The following is a 17,265-nucleotide window of genomic DNA, read 5'->3' on the forward strand; positions in this document are numbered from 1 at the left end:
CAAGATAAGTGGCCAAGAAGGGATTTGAACCCAGACCTACCTCAGGTCAACATTTACAGCCTTTCTGTTACCGCCCAGACCAGCCTGAGGCAACTCCAACTGTGTCTTTGCCATTCTTTCTTTCCGGTAGTATTGCAAGCACTACTTTCATTCCAGCATGAATACGAATCAGCCTTCAGTGATGTGCTGGTGACTGTTTAATTCTTGGGGAAAACACGGGGAGTAATCAAGATTGAATTTCTTCTTCCACGGAGTTTTAAAGAAAACCTCAGAGTTACTTAATATTTTTATTATTTTCAAAGTCAGGTCAGAACACACTGGCTTTTTCTCGTTAAATACACCACAAGCCTGCGACAGAGCCCACTTCCTGGCCGTGAGCGCCATCCGCTACAACTGTTTTTCCCAAAGCATCCAGCCCCAGTGTAAAAATGCTCAAAACTTGTCCTCTAACTCTCAGTCCTACCTCCTCTAAATTTCAGCCCTGCCTCCCAGAATGGCAGGGTTTCTGTTTCCTGTTTGGTGCACACACTTTCTGGGACTCCCTAGGGCCATCCTTGAATTTTCAGTTCACGTCCAGCTTCTCAGGCCAGCGGTGTTCCTGGGACCTCTGGGAGGACAAAGCCCATGTGCCACCTTGTGGCTGGAGCAGGAACTTCTTCCTGGACTTCTGGGGCTGGGGATAGCCCGCCAGGGGGATTTGCTCTGATTTTAATTAATTCAATTTAATTTATTTTAAAATTGATTCTCTTTTATCTTATCTTATTCATCCTCAGTGAGGCAGTGATTCCACCACTTCTGACTGTTTAAGAAGCCTCAGTGTCAGGGTTAACTTTCGCCTGTTGAGGAAAGTGAGCCCAAGAGATGGTTCCTTACTTTTCTCATCTCCAGTTTTATCCCTACTGCAGCCCATATACCTTCACAATATTCCCTTTGGAAAAGCAACCTCACCTTTATGACAAAAGTAGAGTCTTATGGGTGGGTTTCAAAATGGAACCCTTTGGACGACTGAAAATACAGAAGTGACAGTTCTTTAAAAGAAATATCTTGGTCTTCACATTTGAGATACATCTGACAAAAATGAATGACCAGTACCACGATGCAGAGGTTTTTTCCCAGCTTATTTCTATCCTCTTTTCTCTAAACCAGTGGTCCTCAAAGTTGACTATATGCTGGAATCACCTTGGTAATTTTAATAGGTAGCCAAGTTTATAAACCACTGTGAGTCTACACCCAGAATGCCAGAAAAATCTAATTTTTAAATCCTATAGTAAAAGGCAATATCAATCAGTTTCATGTGTCTTTGTTTGTGAGCAGTGACAAAAGACGGAACAATAAGGATCAAATGAGGGTTATTAACCTAAGGTAATTAACTCCAGGTTAGCTATTAAATGTACCTTTTGCTACTGTCCACAGCACTTTGGATTCAGAGTTCACTCACACTAGTATTTTTTGTGTTTCTGGAAATTTGTGTGAGAAGAAAACCAAAGTAAATAATGGGATATATCTTCAGCTTTGAGCCCCGAGTTCTCTCTGAAACAGCCTGATGTCTGCCAGTAGAAATAGTAAAAGTCGTGGATGGTGAGTAAGAAGGGAGTTAGGGTCTGGAGCAGTGTTCAGTGTACAGTTGCTGGAAGAATTGGGTGCCTCAGAAGGTCTACAGTCTTTGTATTCTTGCTTTGTCTCTGTAACACTGTGGGGTTCTATATATATTCACCTTTTCATTTCATTGCCTTTTTTCCATCGAACAACAAATATTTTTAAAACAGATAATTTATTTTTAACGTTGCTTATAGTAATGAATAAAATGTGGTGTGTATTAATAAGATAGGTCCTACTTTCCTCTCCCAAACAGCCAGAAAGTAAAGATAGTGCATGCGATCCTCCCAAAGTCTGCCACGAATATAAATGATACACGCATGTCTATAGCCACCCTTTTGGAAAAGAGGACTTTATGGGGTTTTTAATATTAAACGCCTGCAAAATAGGAAACAAATATTCAAACTGAAGGGTTGTGCAGGTAAAAGGGACAACTAGAGAGATAACATCAACTCATAAGACCAAATTCTAGGTAAGGGTGCTGATATGCGCAAGTTCACATAAATCAATTTACCAAACTTTAGTGAATAGTACTTTCTAAACAATGCCTTCACAAAAGAAAAGGTGCAGCTTTCCTTTCAAAAATGATGCAGTATATCCACAACTGTTTCTGTTAAATTTTTCCTTGAAACCCCAGAAATGAGTCATTTTCTTGCAGGATGCAGATTTTGGAGATCAGCGACGGCTTATAATGGGGCAGTGGGTGATGAGAAAAGTACTGGTGGTATCATGAATCTACTTATTTCCCCCCAGAGATAAGAACTAGCTGGATACTTTCCCCTTGGTTACCTCTGAAGAGAAAGCCGTGCTTTTTTTTACGTTTTATTTTCCAGGGATACATGCGATAGAACTAAATTTTAAATTTCGTCTGTCTCTCTGAGAACAGACAAATGGCTCCAAAAAACCTCATAAAGCATAGATTCTAAGGCGAAGACATGCTCTCTTTCTCTTCCTCGTTCTCATGGAAGAAGAGTGGATAGAAAAATGGATAGACCCTAAAATCAATGGAGCCGCCCGAAATGTTCTAGACTCTGTGCTCAGTTCCTTACATTCACTATTTTATTTTCCCCCTACACTTAGCAAAAACAATGTTTCTCACCTCTGTTTCCCAGATCAAGGCACTGAGCTTCAGAGAGGTTAGAAAATTTACAAAATGCCACACAGTTAGAGAATAGCAGACCTTTGACTGAGTCCAGATCTGTCACTCAAGTTCACCCTGCTTTCTCTAGGCTGCACTTGGAAATGGGGGAAGAGAACAAGACGTTGATAAAGGGCCCCCCTCGAGGCCTCTGTGTGTCTCAAATACAGGTGGTTCCAAGCTCCTCCAATACTGAGTAGGTGACTTCTCTAGGGATCCACGCCTCGCCTGAGTCTCGTTCCCCAGGTATGAAGTCATTATCATTCCACATCCATCCTCCACTCTCCAGACCCTCAGAACACGGCCCCACCAGGCACAGCCCAGCAGGAAGTGAGCACAGTCGGGGGCTGGTTGTCGACTTTTTTTCAGGATCAACATATTTTACTGCAAACCTGTGTGTATGTGTCATGACCGCTTCAGTCCATGAAAAGCTGACACTCATGGCAGGCGAGGTCTCCCAACCACTCAGATGTTTCCTCTCTCCCAAGTCTCACGTTACACCAAGAGGGGGCCCGAGGGGAGTAAATTTCATACGTGACCTTCCCGTTACTGGAATAACACTTTAGACCCTCTTTTTCTACCTAAGTCCCTCCTTGGCATCACCACGTCTCGTCCTGAGCCACCAACACTGTACTTTCCAATTAGCTGAGCAAAGAGAACTGCATTTTTACTAAATTTTCAGCTGTTATCAAAAATAATAAAATGCTAGGTGTTCCTGCTGTGACACAGTGGGTTAAGAATCCCACTGAAGTGGCTAGGGTTGCTGCAGAGGTGCAGGTTCAATCCCTGGTCCAATACAGTGGGTTAAGGATCTGGAGTTGTTGCAGCTATGGTGCAGCTTCCAGCGGTGGCTTGGATTTGGCCTGGGAACTTCCACATGCCACAGGTGCAGCCATAAAAGAAATTTTGAACAAATTTAAAAAGTGAAATGCTGTATCTGGGTATTTCTATGAAGAGCATAATTGGTTGAACCTGGCCAAGGGGAAGAATTTTGTGGATGGAAAAAGACTGACCTGTGTTGACCCTGATCCCATACCATAGGTGGAGGGTCCCACCTTCAGAGGTCACCCATCTCCCAAGAGAGCAGAACAACAGCTGGGATGTATGATGAAGTCTCAGGAAGAGCAGCTGGATTGTCTGTACTTTCTGAGTCAAAATTAAGAGCGCATACTCTAATAAGTGTGATGTTCTTATTTTTCTTGATTTCAGAAAGGCAATCTGTTTTTCTTAATATCATTATTTTAGAGCAGTTTTAGGTTCCTAGCAAAGTTGAGAGGAAGGTTCAGTGATGTTCCACATATGCACAGCCATTCTCGCCATCAACACCCCACCTGAGGGGTACCTTTCTTACAGCTGATGGACCCATAACATATCTTGGTCAACCAAAGCCCATAGCATACTCTGGGCTCAGTCTTGGTGTCACGCATTCTATGGGTTTGGACGCATGTTTAATGTGTATCCACCATTATGTATTTTCACTGCCTTAAAAATCCTCTGTGCTCTGCCTCTTCATCTGTCCCCAGCCACTGATCTTTTTCCTGTCTGCATGGTTTTGCCTTGGTTTGATGTTATTAGTTTCTGATATATACTAGCAGTGTCATGTGATTTGTTTCACACCTCCCCCCATTAGCTCATCATGGCTTTTGGAACAAAGTTCAAATCCTTTAGTCCCCAGGGCTCTTCAGAAGCTCATGTCTTCCTATCCTAATTACTTCTCTTGGTGTTTCTTTACATACTCTGCTTGGCCCCAGAAGAAGCATTCTAAGTACAAAACAACTTTCTTACAGCCCATTCATTCTAGATGTCCTCCCGTGAATGAAAGCATGAAATGGCTATCAGACTGTGCCTCTGTAATGCATGCCCCCCCGCCACTTTTCACAGAGCCCCCTGACAGAGATGGGGTGTAGACCTAAGTAAGCAGTGACTTCTGCAGGTGTACATTCTGCATATATATCCCTGTCTCCTACAATGGAATAATAGGGTTGCTAGAATGGTCCTTCCTCCTTTTACATCATTTTTTTTTTTCTGTTGAAATCTTGCTAACCCTTTTCCCCTCAAAGTTAGTGTAAGTGCATCCTCTTTCAGGAAGTTTTGTCTTGCATGCCTCCTGGGATTTAGTGCCATCAGGTAGGTGCCTCATGACTGTACAATCTCTGATACAGAACTGACCATCTGCAGAGAGGATCCTTTGAGGTCCTTATCTGTTTCCCCATAGTATGGAAGTACCTGGGACGGGGGCGGTTTCTATTGCCTGGCAAATCCAGGCTCATAGAAAACATTCAACAGAATGCTCGTTGACGTGAGTGTTAAAATAAGAATCACCTGGAGCTTTATTGGATTTGTCACAATAGAGACTAAATTTAGTAAGATAATTCTAATGTGTTTTGGAATACTTTCTGCTTTCTTAGGTCTATCATACCATGTTACTATGGCACCTGCTTTGCCCTCATGATTAAAAATACATGCATATTAATTTGACTTTAAATGCTGGGATATTAGCTTTCCATTAGCAGTAGTCACAAGATCCGAGAGCTGAGAGACATATTTTGCAAACAGAGACCTGGGGCCATCCTGTCTGGGAGTCAGCCCTTGGCATTCTGCCCTTTGATACGGAGGGTTAGGTAGCTAGCGCTCAGGTTGGCTTCCTCTGTGATGGCAGTTAGGGAGGAAGAGCCTCTCTGATGAGCACTTCCTTTGGCTAAGCTGTTTATTATTTTTTTCTTTTTGCACCCATAGCATATGGAAGTTCCCAGGCCAGGGGTCAAATCCAAGGTACAGCTGTGACCTAACCCACAGCTGCAGCAATGCCAGATCCTTAACCCACTGTGCCACAGCAGGAACTCCTGTCCAAGCTCTTGACCTTGATAAATGTGGATATGAAGGGGGCTGACCAAGGAGTGCTGACCAAGAGGCACTGGATTATGCAACAATGTGATTATTCATGATGGTGTTAAGATTTGGCCACTGCTTAAATGAAAACAAACAAACATAACAACCTAAGAATTATGATCAAGAGGAGATTTATATAGGAGATTTATTTAAACCTGATTTTCTTAAAACTCCACTGGAGTTGGATATAAAGAAGAGTCAAAGATATATAATATTTTGGGGGGCTGTGCTTGTGGCATGCAGAAGTTCCCAGGCCAGGAATCGAACCCGAGCCACAGCAGTGACAAGCCGAATCCTTAACCACTAGACCACTGGAAACATTCAAGGGTATATAACGCTGACATCGAGTTAATAGAGAGTTAAAATTCATTTTTCTCCGGTTGCACTAGCTGCCTAAAATGCCCTTAACAAGATCATTTTTGTACATGAAATTTTGCACCTCATTACTCCTAATTACATCCTTTAAAAGGCATTCTTTGAAAATGCATAGTGAACAATGTAGGAAAAAAATACCTATCTTTCTTCTATTCTTGTTAATTGTTGAGTCCTTTTCATACATCTAACTTCAGCATTTATTTCTTTTTACCCCAATAAAACATTTTTTCATCACCTAAACTTCAGAGACTTTTCTTCTGGGGAGCAGGGAGAGAAACCTACCTTTTAAACAAATACATAAAAAACATTTTCCTTTCCTCTCCTTTAGCACTGTCTCCCTATCTTGCTTCCATCATGCTACAGGTTCTGCCATATCATATAATTATGCAGTACTTGCTTTGGCCGCCCGACTATAAACTTTGCAAGGACAGGAGCAATATCTTACAGATTTCTTGAAACCTTGCAGGAGCTGAATGGGTACCTTGAGAAAAATATGCTTCTGACAAGTCTTTGTTGGATAGAATGACAATGAACGGTTTTCATATCTTGCAAGACATCCTGCATCATGTGAATATTTCCAACTATGAGACGTGCTCTCCCAGTTTTGAAATCTTTTATGATTCTTTTATCTTCCACCAGATCTTTTACTACCTGAAACCATTTGCAGTATGTCTAACCATTCTCCCATGTCAGTCTAACAAATTCTTGAAGAAAATTATATTATGCACCTGCATATTTTTCCCCTTATCCTCACCACCAACTTCTTCGTATCTTAATTAAAATTATCCTGGTTGTTTTTCTTTGAGTATACTCTTATATACCTCTGTCAAATATATACTAACGAGCAAAAATCAAAATCGGATGTAGTCCTCTGAGATGATTTGTTTTTTGAAAATAAAGAGAACGCTTATTGCTACTGTTCTAATATAATTTTTTCTTCTAAATGCTTTAATACTATCCACACATACTTGCTACTTTTAAAATCACATATTTGTGTTACTATAATTTTCTTTTTAATAGAAACCCAAGCTTTTCTGAGCTTAGTCACCAAGATCTTATAATTTTTGAGGAGATTTTATATTTTTTATTAATATATGTAGATAGGTTGTATATAGATATATAGAAAGATAGATAGATTGATAAATAAATAGATAGATGATAGATACTAACTTTGGGGGTGATTTTTTTGGTAACAGGTATTTTCCATTCACTATCTAATCCTCAAAAAGACCTTATAATGTAAAAGCTATAATTGTCCTCATTATAAAATGAGAAAATGAGGATATTTAAGGTTAGGAAGATAAACTAGCAATTGCCTCTGAATCCTAACCCCCCTACAATTTCTTCAGAATCCTCTCTGTGCCTGGAAGATGTTCTTAGAGTCAGCGTATGTTTGCCTTTCACCCATTGTTGCATAAATAGCCCAACAGCAGGAAAAGGCTGGTGGAGTCAGAGGCGGCGTGTGCGCCCTGCCCCCAGGCTGTGCCACATTACGGGAGAGGAGGTCCTCCTCCCATCTCCGGTGAATGTAGAGGGTCCTCTGGCGACAGCCTCCTTCCTTCCCAAAGCTATTGTAACTTAGAATTTTTTAAAAAAGTCTAAGCAGAGATTGACATTTTGGTGGGGACAGCTGTGGACAGGTGGAGCTCTTTTCTGAAGACAAAGCGTTGGGCCCTGGCCCTCTCTATTCAAAGGCTGGGAGAGGCCTGTGTTAATGCCACGTGAAGTTTCTTCTTGGGGGAGAAGCATGGTGTGCCAACCATCTTCTCAAGACTGTTCATGATTCCTGAGAGGTATCAAGGGCTTTTCCGTTTCCTGATCACTTGCAGAGTATTCCATAAAAACCCACTGGAAAACATACATGCAGAATGGGGTAAATCACCTCTACTTAGAAGTTGACTCTTAAAAAAAAGCACTTTGCTCTTAAGGTGGTGTTGGATAGAATAAATGGCATCTTCCCACTATCCAGGACACATGTCTGTGAGGGCTGGTCCACTGCAGCCTTTTTAATGTTTTGTTCCTGGGATACTGAGATGCATCAGACACCATGGCAGAGGCCCCAAGAGCTCGAGACCGAAATCTTAAGTGTCCTCACATCCCACACCTGGCGGATTATCTCATACAAATGCATAGCTGCTTTGCAAGAGTGGTTCTGACAAGCTGCTTCACTTCTGATGCCTAATCCACCAGTTATTGGTGGGTGAGTTTATGAGGCTTGAGTTTACATTCTGACCACAGCCTCACCCTCATCATTTCTCAGGGATAACACTAAGCAGAGTCCTTTAAATAAGCTTCCCCATGAAGCATATTGAACAAAGGAGCACATCTCTCTTAACTGGTTCTTTATCCTTCTACTCACAGCAGAATTCTCCTTCTTGGTGGCAAGTCTGTGTGTGTGTGTGTGTGTGTGTGTGTGTGTGTGTGTGTGTGTGTGTGTGTGTGTGTGTTTGGTAATGAAAAAGAGGTCTCACGGATGGAATGACCAGTGAGCCCAGATACCTAACGTATGCAAAGGACTGAAGGAATTCCTGAGAGTCAGGCAGGAGGAGTTGCAATGATCCCGACCTGCATTTAAATCCATCCTGGAGAAGCGAACGAGGCTGTATTCAGAGTGAGTGAAGTCATGTTTGTGAACTCACATGACTCCTGTGGAACATGTGGTGAGGATATTTGGGGCATTCTCCAACACCTGGAGATTTTCAATTCCTCATTTCTTCCTTGTGTGATTTATTAACAGTTCTGGCTAATGCAGATAGAATGCAACCCCCAATTATAGCAGTGGATAAGGCTGAATGCTGCACAGTCTACGCTATTCAGAGTACAGAATATCTGCAACCTAGCTGATCATTTTTGAATCATCAGCTCCATCTTTATGTTAAATTAACAATTTAACAGCTGCTTTCATCAAAGTTCTTTTGTGTCTATCAACTTGATACTGTCATTTTTTTTTTCTTAAATGCAATTTCCAAGATCATTTCTGTATCATTTTAGTCTCAGCTTACTGATTTGCATGTTTGCTCAATTTGTATACAAATGTTCAGGCATTTATATACCATCTAGGGAGCATGAAACATCCTCCACAGCTCTAGAGAATAATTTAATCCATCTCACCATTCACTTACTCGCATTTCTTTTTCATTAAGGACAGGTGATGAATGAATGCAGCAAAACATGACTGAGCCGAGGAACATTGGTTCCCAACAAGAAATATTCTGAAGCAAAAGAACAGCCAAAGATTCTATTTTCATATAATTCCACCAAGTGTGGATATTGAAAATGGAGTCAGACCTGTCATAAAAGACAGGACTTTCCTCAACTTTTATGCTGGCAGCTAGCCAGCACAGGCTACCATAAAATGCCAAAAATGCCATCAACTGGGTGGATAACACGTGGACATTTATTTCTGACAGGTGTGGGGGCTGGGGAGTCCAAGATCAAAGTGCCAGCCAGTGCACGTCCTGACGAGGTCTCTCTTTCTGGCTTGCAGACGGCCACGCTCTCACTGCGTCTCACATGCCCTTTCCTTGGTGTGTGTGCACATGCTCATGTGTGTCCACACACATACACACACACATAGCTGGAGATGGGGAGACAGGGTAAGGAGAGTAAGGTCTCTGGTGTCTCATCTCATAAGAACACTAGCCCCATCACGAGGGCCTCAATCTCATCATCTCATACACCTAATTATTTCCCAAAGTCCCTTTCTCCAGACTCCATCATATTGGGGTGAGGACTTCAACACATGACTTTTAAGAGCTTTTAAAAGCCCATAGCACTTTTTTTTTTCTTTTTAGGGCCACACCCATGGCATAGGAGATTCCCAGGCTGGGGGTTGAATTGGAGCTGCAGCTGCTGGCCTGCGCCACAGCCACAGCAATGTGGTATCTGAGCTGCGTCTGCGACCTACACCACAGCTCACGGCAATGCCAGATCCTTAACCCACTGAGTGAGGCCAGGGAGTAAACTCACAACCTCATGGTTCCTAGTTGGATTCATTTCTGCTGTGCCATGACAGGAACTCCCAGCCCACAGCACCTTTCAGAGCTCAGAAAATGCTTTAACTTTAGATACAGTTTACTTTACAATATTCATTATATTCCCAGGCTATAGGATACAATAATACAGCCTCAGTATCCAAAAGAACACATTAAGATGCCAACACACCCAGATTTTCAAGGAAAACCTGTGGCATGTATTTATTTGGTAGAAATCACTTGAATCCAATTTAAGCTGCTTTGTTGGTCAGTAGATCTGTCTTGGAACCAGGTTCTCCAGATTGCAATGGCCTCCTGTGGACACTCAGTGTAGTCCTGTTACAGATAGAGTGGAAAAGAAGGAGGACCTATCAGCCTCCGTAGTGAGGGTCAGTCTAGCCCCTTTAAGCAATCCTTGAGCAGGAGCTGCTCAAATCTGACCATTGCTGGAAGTCGTGGGACCAGAGAGTGGGGGAAGCATTGGGGAGGTTGGAGGGGGCAGATAGGAACAGGGGATTCCCAGCAAAATCCATGAGGGATTAACTGGAGTCCACGGGCAAGGAGCAGGGGTACCCAGGCATCAAGGGCTGGGTCAGGACAGGATAATAGAACTCAAGAATCTGGGTAAGTGGGGCAGAGTTGAAATGAGAAAAGGCGCAAGATCCTAAATAGCTTTTGGGCAACCACTGCTTGACTTGTCCATTACTGAGTGCTAGATGGAGAGAATCGTGTTCATCGGGATTTAAGGATCAGAGGCTGCGTGGATTCAACAGTCCCCAGAGGGGTGAGAACACAGGTGACATGGCCGGCAAAAGGCAATGGCTCTTACAGCTTTTGCTGTTAAAGTTCACCATAGCACATGTACCAGCTTAATACTTATCATCGCCCACAGAGTTGTAAGCTTTTTAAAATCAGGGCTTTGAACAACGAGGTCCTACTGTACGGCACGGGGAACTGTCTTCAATATCCTGTGATAAACCATATGGGAAAGAATATACGTGTATATGCATGTGTATAACTGAGGCACTTAGCGGCACAGCAGAAATGAATATTTATAGCATTGCAAATCAACTATGTTTCAATAAAATTTTTAAAAATCAGGGCTTTCCCATACTCTTCTCCCTGCTAGTTCCTTGCATAATACATGTTGGTGTGTAGTAAATATGTATGTTCTATTTTCTTGCCCATTTTTTGGTAAGTCAGGTATAAATGTGAATTTCATGGAGAGGTAGCCTTCTGAATTATTCTCAATATCTCATCTCAAGGATCTAATGACGTTTAGCTCCTCTCTATAGAATAGACCTTGATTTGTTAAACTAATTTAGCCCCAGGCTCCTAAGGGAGGGGCATTGGAACAGAAAGGGCGGGGCACAGGTGGTTCCAAAAAATTAAAAACAAATGATGCAAAGAAAGCAGAAGCTGATGATAGACCTTCCTAATTGTCCAAGTTTTGACAAGGTTCCAATGACATTTTATAAGCAAACCCATCATTGATTCTTGTTTTGAAAGATTCTGTTTGGGGATAAAAAGCTTTGCCAATTTTTTTTTAAGTTTTATTAGAGTTGATTTACAAGGTTGTGATAATTTCTGCCGTACAACAAAGTGATTCAGTCATTCATATACACATATTCATTCTCTTTCAGATTCTTTTCCCACCTCGATGATCACTGAGAGCTTTGCCAAAATTTTCGCCTCAACCTAATACTGCAAGTACTCCTATCAAAATAATTAGAATAAAGAAGCAATTAGGGTAAAATGAAATTAACAAGAGAAATGTCAGTGAGCTGTGAGGTGGAGTCTCTGTAGATCTCCAGGGCTGGATGAACCTGGTTAGGCATCACAACCAGCATGCCAGCATAGGGTGTTTCTCTTCAAATCGGCTGGTGGGCATAAGCGTGCTTTCTCCCTAAGAGATCTGCCAAACTGTGATGGGGAAAGTTTCTGCAATTGTTGTTGAGTTTCAGAAATAAGCCTGCTTTGGGAATTCCCATCATGGCTCAGTGGTAATGAACCCGACTAGCATCCACAAGGATGGGTTGGGGATCTGGTGTTGCCATGAGCTGTGGTGTAGGTTGCAGCTGAGGCTCAGATCCCCCGTGTTGTTGTGGCTGGGGGTGTAGTCCGGCAGCTGTAGCTCTGATTCGACTCCTAGCCTGGGAACTTCCATATGCCGTGGGTGCGGCACTCACTAAATAACTAAATAACTAAATAAAACAGAAACAGAAATAAGCCTACTTGGACCTTGTGGTGGTTAAGAGGGGTTAGGTGATTCCCAGAGTCTGAGATAAGCCATTTCTCTAATTTGTCCACAGTGAAGGAGCCGAAGACTACCAGCATTAATATAACTACATGGGAATACTGGATTTCCATCGTAGACTCACTGAATCAGTATCCAGCAGGGACCTGGGGTTGTGTAGTTTACCAGGACAGCAAGTTGATTCAAAGCACAACCAGGTTTAGAGAAAACCATTATAGAATCTAACCTGTCTTGAAACTTTCAGAGTTGTGGTGCTATAGCTTTGCTTCATTTTAGAATTACCTGGGCAGCTTTCAAGAGCCTGATGTCCAACCTACACTCTGCACCAACTAAATATGAATTTAAGGGTTTGGGATCAAGGATTTTCAGATCCTAGCAGGTGTTTTCAAGCATGAGAGCCACTTTTCCCTTGGAGTAAAATGCGCAAGGCGAAGGGCCCTTCCTGGCTGCACTTTGGGAGCTTGGCTCAGGAGTGTGATGTCAGCTCTGCACGACAGGGCCACGTCAAGGATGGCTCTGCAACAGTGAGTCTCAATCACCATTCAAACTGGCAAAGCACCCCTTTGCACCAAACAGAAAGGATTCATCTTTGAAGAAGGATATTGCTGACACGGCAGAAATGCTTTGAAGGTGGCAGACTCAGGACTTCAGAGCTGTGTCTCTCGTTTCTTACCTCGAATAGCCCTGAGCAAGGAATTTGATGACTGAACCTCAGCTTTCTTACCTGTGAGGTGGATGGGACAGTACCAGCCTTGCTAGATGGTTGGTATTTTATTCTGCTCAAGGAGCTGACCTATTCAAATGTGCAGAGTGATTTTAATAGGCACTGAGAAACCTCTTTGGAATAATTCCCTACTTAAATCTGGAGTCAGACCCTCCTTCATTCACACTGGTGATCTTGTGTCTCCATTATTAAACACATTTTCAACTCTTTATAAGGACAGTGGTGCTAACAAAGTTGCTCTTTCGCCTTAGAATAATTTTGCATCATATCTTTATCCTTGGCTGATGGATAAAGGCACCGGTACCTTTTATCTATTGCTGCTGAATAAGAGGGAAGGTGAAGAGGACCTTTGTTGCCAAAAAATCTGATCAAGTCCAGACCCATCTGGAAACCATTTGGAGTTCATGGGCAAATGAAGGGGGGTCATAAAATGCTAAGAACGCAAGAGAAAAAAAATAAACTACCAAGGTTGCATTAGAAGTTAAGGTCCCAGCTCTTATCTTTCTAATAATGCCTCCTCTGCTTGCCATGGCAACGGCATGTGATGGGAGTTGTTTAGGACTCAGGGCCAGGACAGGAGGACAGCACACCGGAGAGGACCACCAAATACCCCAGGGGGAGAAGGCATTTTTGTGACTCGTGAAAGCCACTTTTCATCCTGAAAGGAGGAACGAAAACCTGCCTGTGCCCGTGTGATCCCTGGGGTGATTCAGCAGGTGTCCCGATCCACTCAGATTTTGAAGGGCACACTGATCTTCACTCTCTTTTCTTTGATGCAGATCCCGGAAGGGTTTGGGTTCTCAACCTGTGGGTCCCAGGGTTGGTGTAAAAGCGCTTATCCTGGTACCTTGCTCAGAGGAGGCTTTCTGTCTATCTTAGCTAAATGTGAATTACATAAATGAGCAGCATGTGTAAGCCTGCCCCTGCCTCTTCACTGCAAGGTACTTACCCTAGTGAATGCATGAATACCCTGTCCTCCAAACTCTGTTGGCCTCCAGAGAACCCAGCCTGGGATCCCATTCTCCTAATATTGATTCTTTGTCCACAGCAGGCCTGCTTTTTCCTGCTGGAACTTTAGATGTAGGACTCTAGCTACTTCTCAGGGCCATGTGACTATAGCAAGAGCAACTTCTCCAGACCCTTCGTAGCAGGTCCTGAGCTGGTACCCAGGGCAGAGTTGCAGCGTGCCTTTATCTCTTTGTGCTAAAGCAGCAAGTTCAAGTTCCCTCCAAGCTCAGGTCCACAGCCCCCACCAAATGACTGAGTCAATCCCCATGTAGCCTGAAAGGCTTTCCCCAAACCGACTTTGCTCTTTCTTTCTGGGCTAAGATACACCTGCCTTTTGATAAAACCGTACCTAAAAGAAAGGCTTACCTTTCATGCAGAAAAAAAATTCTACTTTTTCCTTGCTGCTAAAACATTCATTTTTGGACAATATTTATCCATGTTTGACTAGAGCCCCAGATCTAACACTTATCATGAGTAATATTTTTGTCTCAGGTTCTTTATCTCTAAAATGAAGTAGTAACACTTAACTTAGTCCTTTAGGGCTGATGTAATAAATAATATTTATTTATTTAAAAAAAGTTTCACTGTCAGATCAACCCATTTAATACACATATTACCAGAACAAAGAAATAACATGATATTTTAAAAGAGAATGAAGACAATTGCACACAAATATTTTAAAAATGGAGACATCTTATCACTGGGAAGAAACGTAATGATAATGGTTTTATTTCATCATGATTTTGTAGTTGTTGGTTGGACGCAGTTTGGAACTGCCCCTGTTTTCTGTTCCAGTTCCGTTTGTGGCTGGTGGCTGACATTTACAAGATGGCTATGACAGGGTGCAGTTTTGCTGGGGGACAGGGCTCTGCTCCAGCCCCGGCTTAAGTGGCTCATATGGTGATTGATCTCTTGACCTTGGACTCATTAACTTCATTCTCTGGCGAAAGGGACCAACCAGCCATAAGCCATAAGCCATAAGGCTCTCTTTGTTAGCACACTTTTCTTTGTATTTCTAGGGGTCAGAGACGCTGGGGCCCAACTTGCGTGTGTAATCTGAAGTATATTCCCTTTGCTAGATGGTTTCAGGGATGCCCAAATTTGGTGAAATAAAGTGACAGCGTGACGGAAACATGTAGAAAGCATTATAATTCTTCGTAGTCGATAAGAGCAGGTAATAAAAATGAGAACTGTGATACGTTAAAACTGGCAGAGAAGCCAAACCACGATTCCACATCTAATCCCATAACAAAATAGAGGGATTACTCCAATCCTGGGCGACTTCCATCGCAATGAAAAACCCTCACCGTTATTCATCAAGATCAGACTTTACAAATTTCCCTAGTTTAATGTGACAACATCATCCTACCTCTGTTTTAGACAATCCATTACAAAGTGCATGGGAAACAAGGAAGGTGCCCTGAGAAGGTTTACGTTTGCTTTTGTTTTTTAAAAAACATAATATTCTTTTTAACAAACAAGTAGGAAGCCTCCGCTCTGGCGGCACCCTGGGGACATGAACGTGAAACCAGGCATGCATTTTCTTCCAAACTGCATCCGGTATCACTTTTCCAGGGGAGAGGGTGTGTGCTGGGGGCTGTGAGGGTAACCTGATTCCCCTGCACATCTGGGCACTCGCTTCACTCCTCCAAGGGCAGAGAGCACTTGCAGAGGACCTGGTGGGAAGGGGATGGGGGAGGGGTAAACGAGGAGTTTGGATTAACAGATACATGCTACTCCACGTAAAACAAGTACCAACAAGGACCTGCTGCAGAGCACTGGGAACTACACTCAATATCTTGTCATACCCTGTCACAGAAAAGAATCTGAAAAAGAAGATACATATATAACTGTATGATTTTGCTGCATACCTGAAACTGACACAACTTTGTAAATTAACTGTACTTCAATTTTTTAAAGTGGAAAGAAAGAGAGAGAGGGGAGAAAGAAAAGAAAGAAAGGAGGAGAGAGAAGGACAGACAGATGAGGATGGAAGTCAGAGAAGAAAGATTCTCTTGGCTGCTGGTGGTTTTTATTCTGGGCCCTTTGGACCAGGAATCCCCACTCCCAACACCCTTTCCCACCAGGCGATCCCAGAAGGCCACCATGTCCAGCCCCCAGCCCTCCTTGGCCCATGTTTTCCTCCTGGGTTTCCTCTGAGATCAGGAGCCCCGGCCCTCCTGGGCTGCAGAGATTTCGTCCTCACCGCCGCCGTGCTTCCCAAAATGTCTGTGGTGAGGAACCAGATCCCTGTTTGCGTCAGTCTTTTGTTACATTTTTGTTTGTGTGTTTTATTCTATTTCAACCTGGGTGGACAGATATTGCTTGTCAAGTACCACCAAGAGAAAAATACACTGAACATTAAGTTTTAAATACAATGAAAAAGCACAAGCGCTGCCACCGTCATTACGACTGGCTCTAAGAGATGCATTAATCGGTGGATCATTTCCTTACTTACACCGTTGAGGAGACCGGTTCTGCAGACAGGGGCCTTGCTCTAGGCTGTGAGGGCTACTGGGTGAACTGGACACAGGCCTTTCATGGTTGATGTTACCTCTTCCTTCCCAGCAACCCTCAGTCTGTAAGGAGAGTGCTCAGTGGAGGAGGGAAGATGGGTGAGGTGGGAAAAAGCATATGGACCGTTCAGATGAGTGAGGATCAAATATCGTGTAATTGCCAGAGGAGGGGGAGTTCTGGCAGAGGTTGCTCCAGGCCTGGGAGGAACATGTGTGGGATACCCTGCAAAAGCTCCAACTGTCAGGGTGGCCTTCTCTTTTCTCAGAATTTGGAAGCTTTGGTGAGTTTAAGCATTGTTTTTCTGACTGTAAATTGAGTATGTACTATTACAGCACATGTGGAAAGATAAGACAAAGGAAAATAAAAAAAACCCCTTTAAGACACTGTCAAGAGACATAGAATAACTTGGAGAATTTCCCTTTAGAACTTTGACTCATGATGTTTTCAAAGATTAACATCATACATGATACATATCAGTTTTCAGTGTCTTCACCTAAAACCATAAAATAATCAAATCTCCATATTATTACTTTGTCTTTATGACCATATTTTCGCAGGTAAGGACTGATGCAGTCATCCATGAATCACAAATGACAACCCTGACATCATTTTTGTGACATTTAGATGACTTCCAATTTATCTGCCAATATTCAAGCCATGACTTGAATGTTTTTTATTCTTTTTTTTTTTTTTTTTTTTGCCTTTTCTAGGGCTGCTCCCGTGACATATGGAGGCTCCCAGGCTAGGGGTCTAATCAGAGCTGTAGCCACCAGCCTACACCAGAGCC

This window comes from Sus scrofa, chromosome 3 (genome assembly GCF_000003025.6).
Source record: "Sus scrofa isolate TJ Tabasco breed Duroc chromosome 3, Sscrofa11.1, whole genome shotgun sequence".
Taxonomy (NCBI): Eukaryota; Metazoa; Chordata; class Mammalia; order Artiodactyla; family Suidae; genus Sus; species Sus scrofa.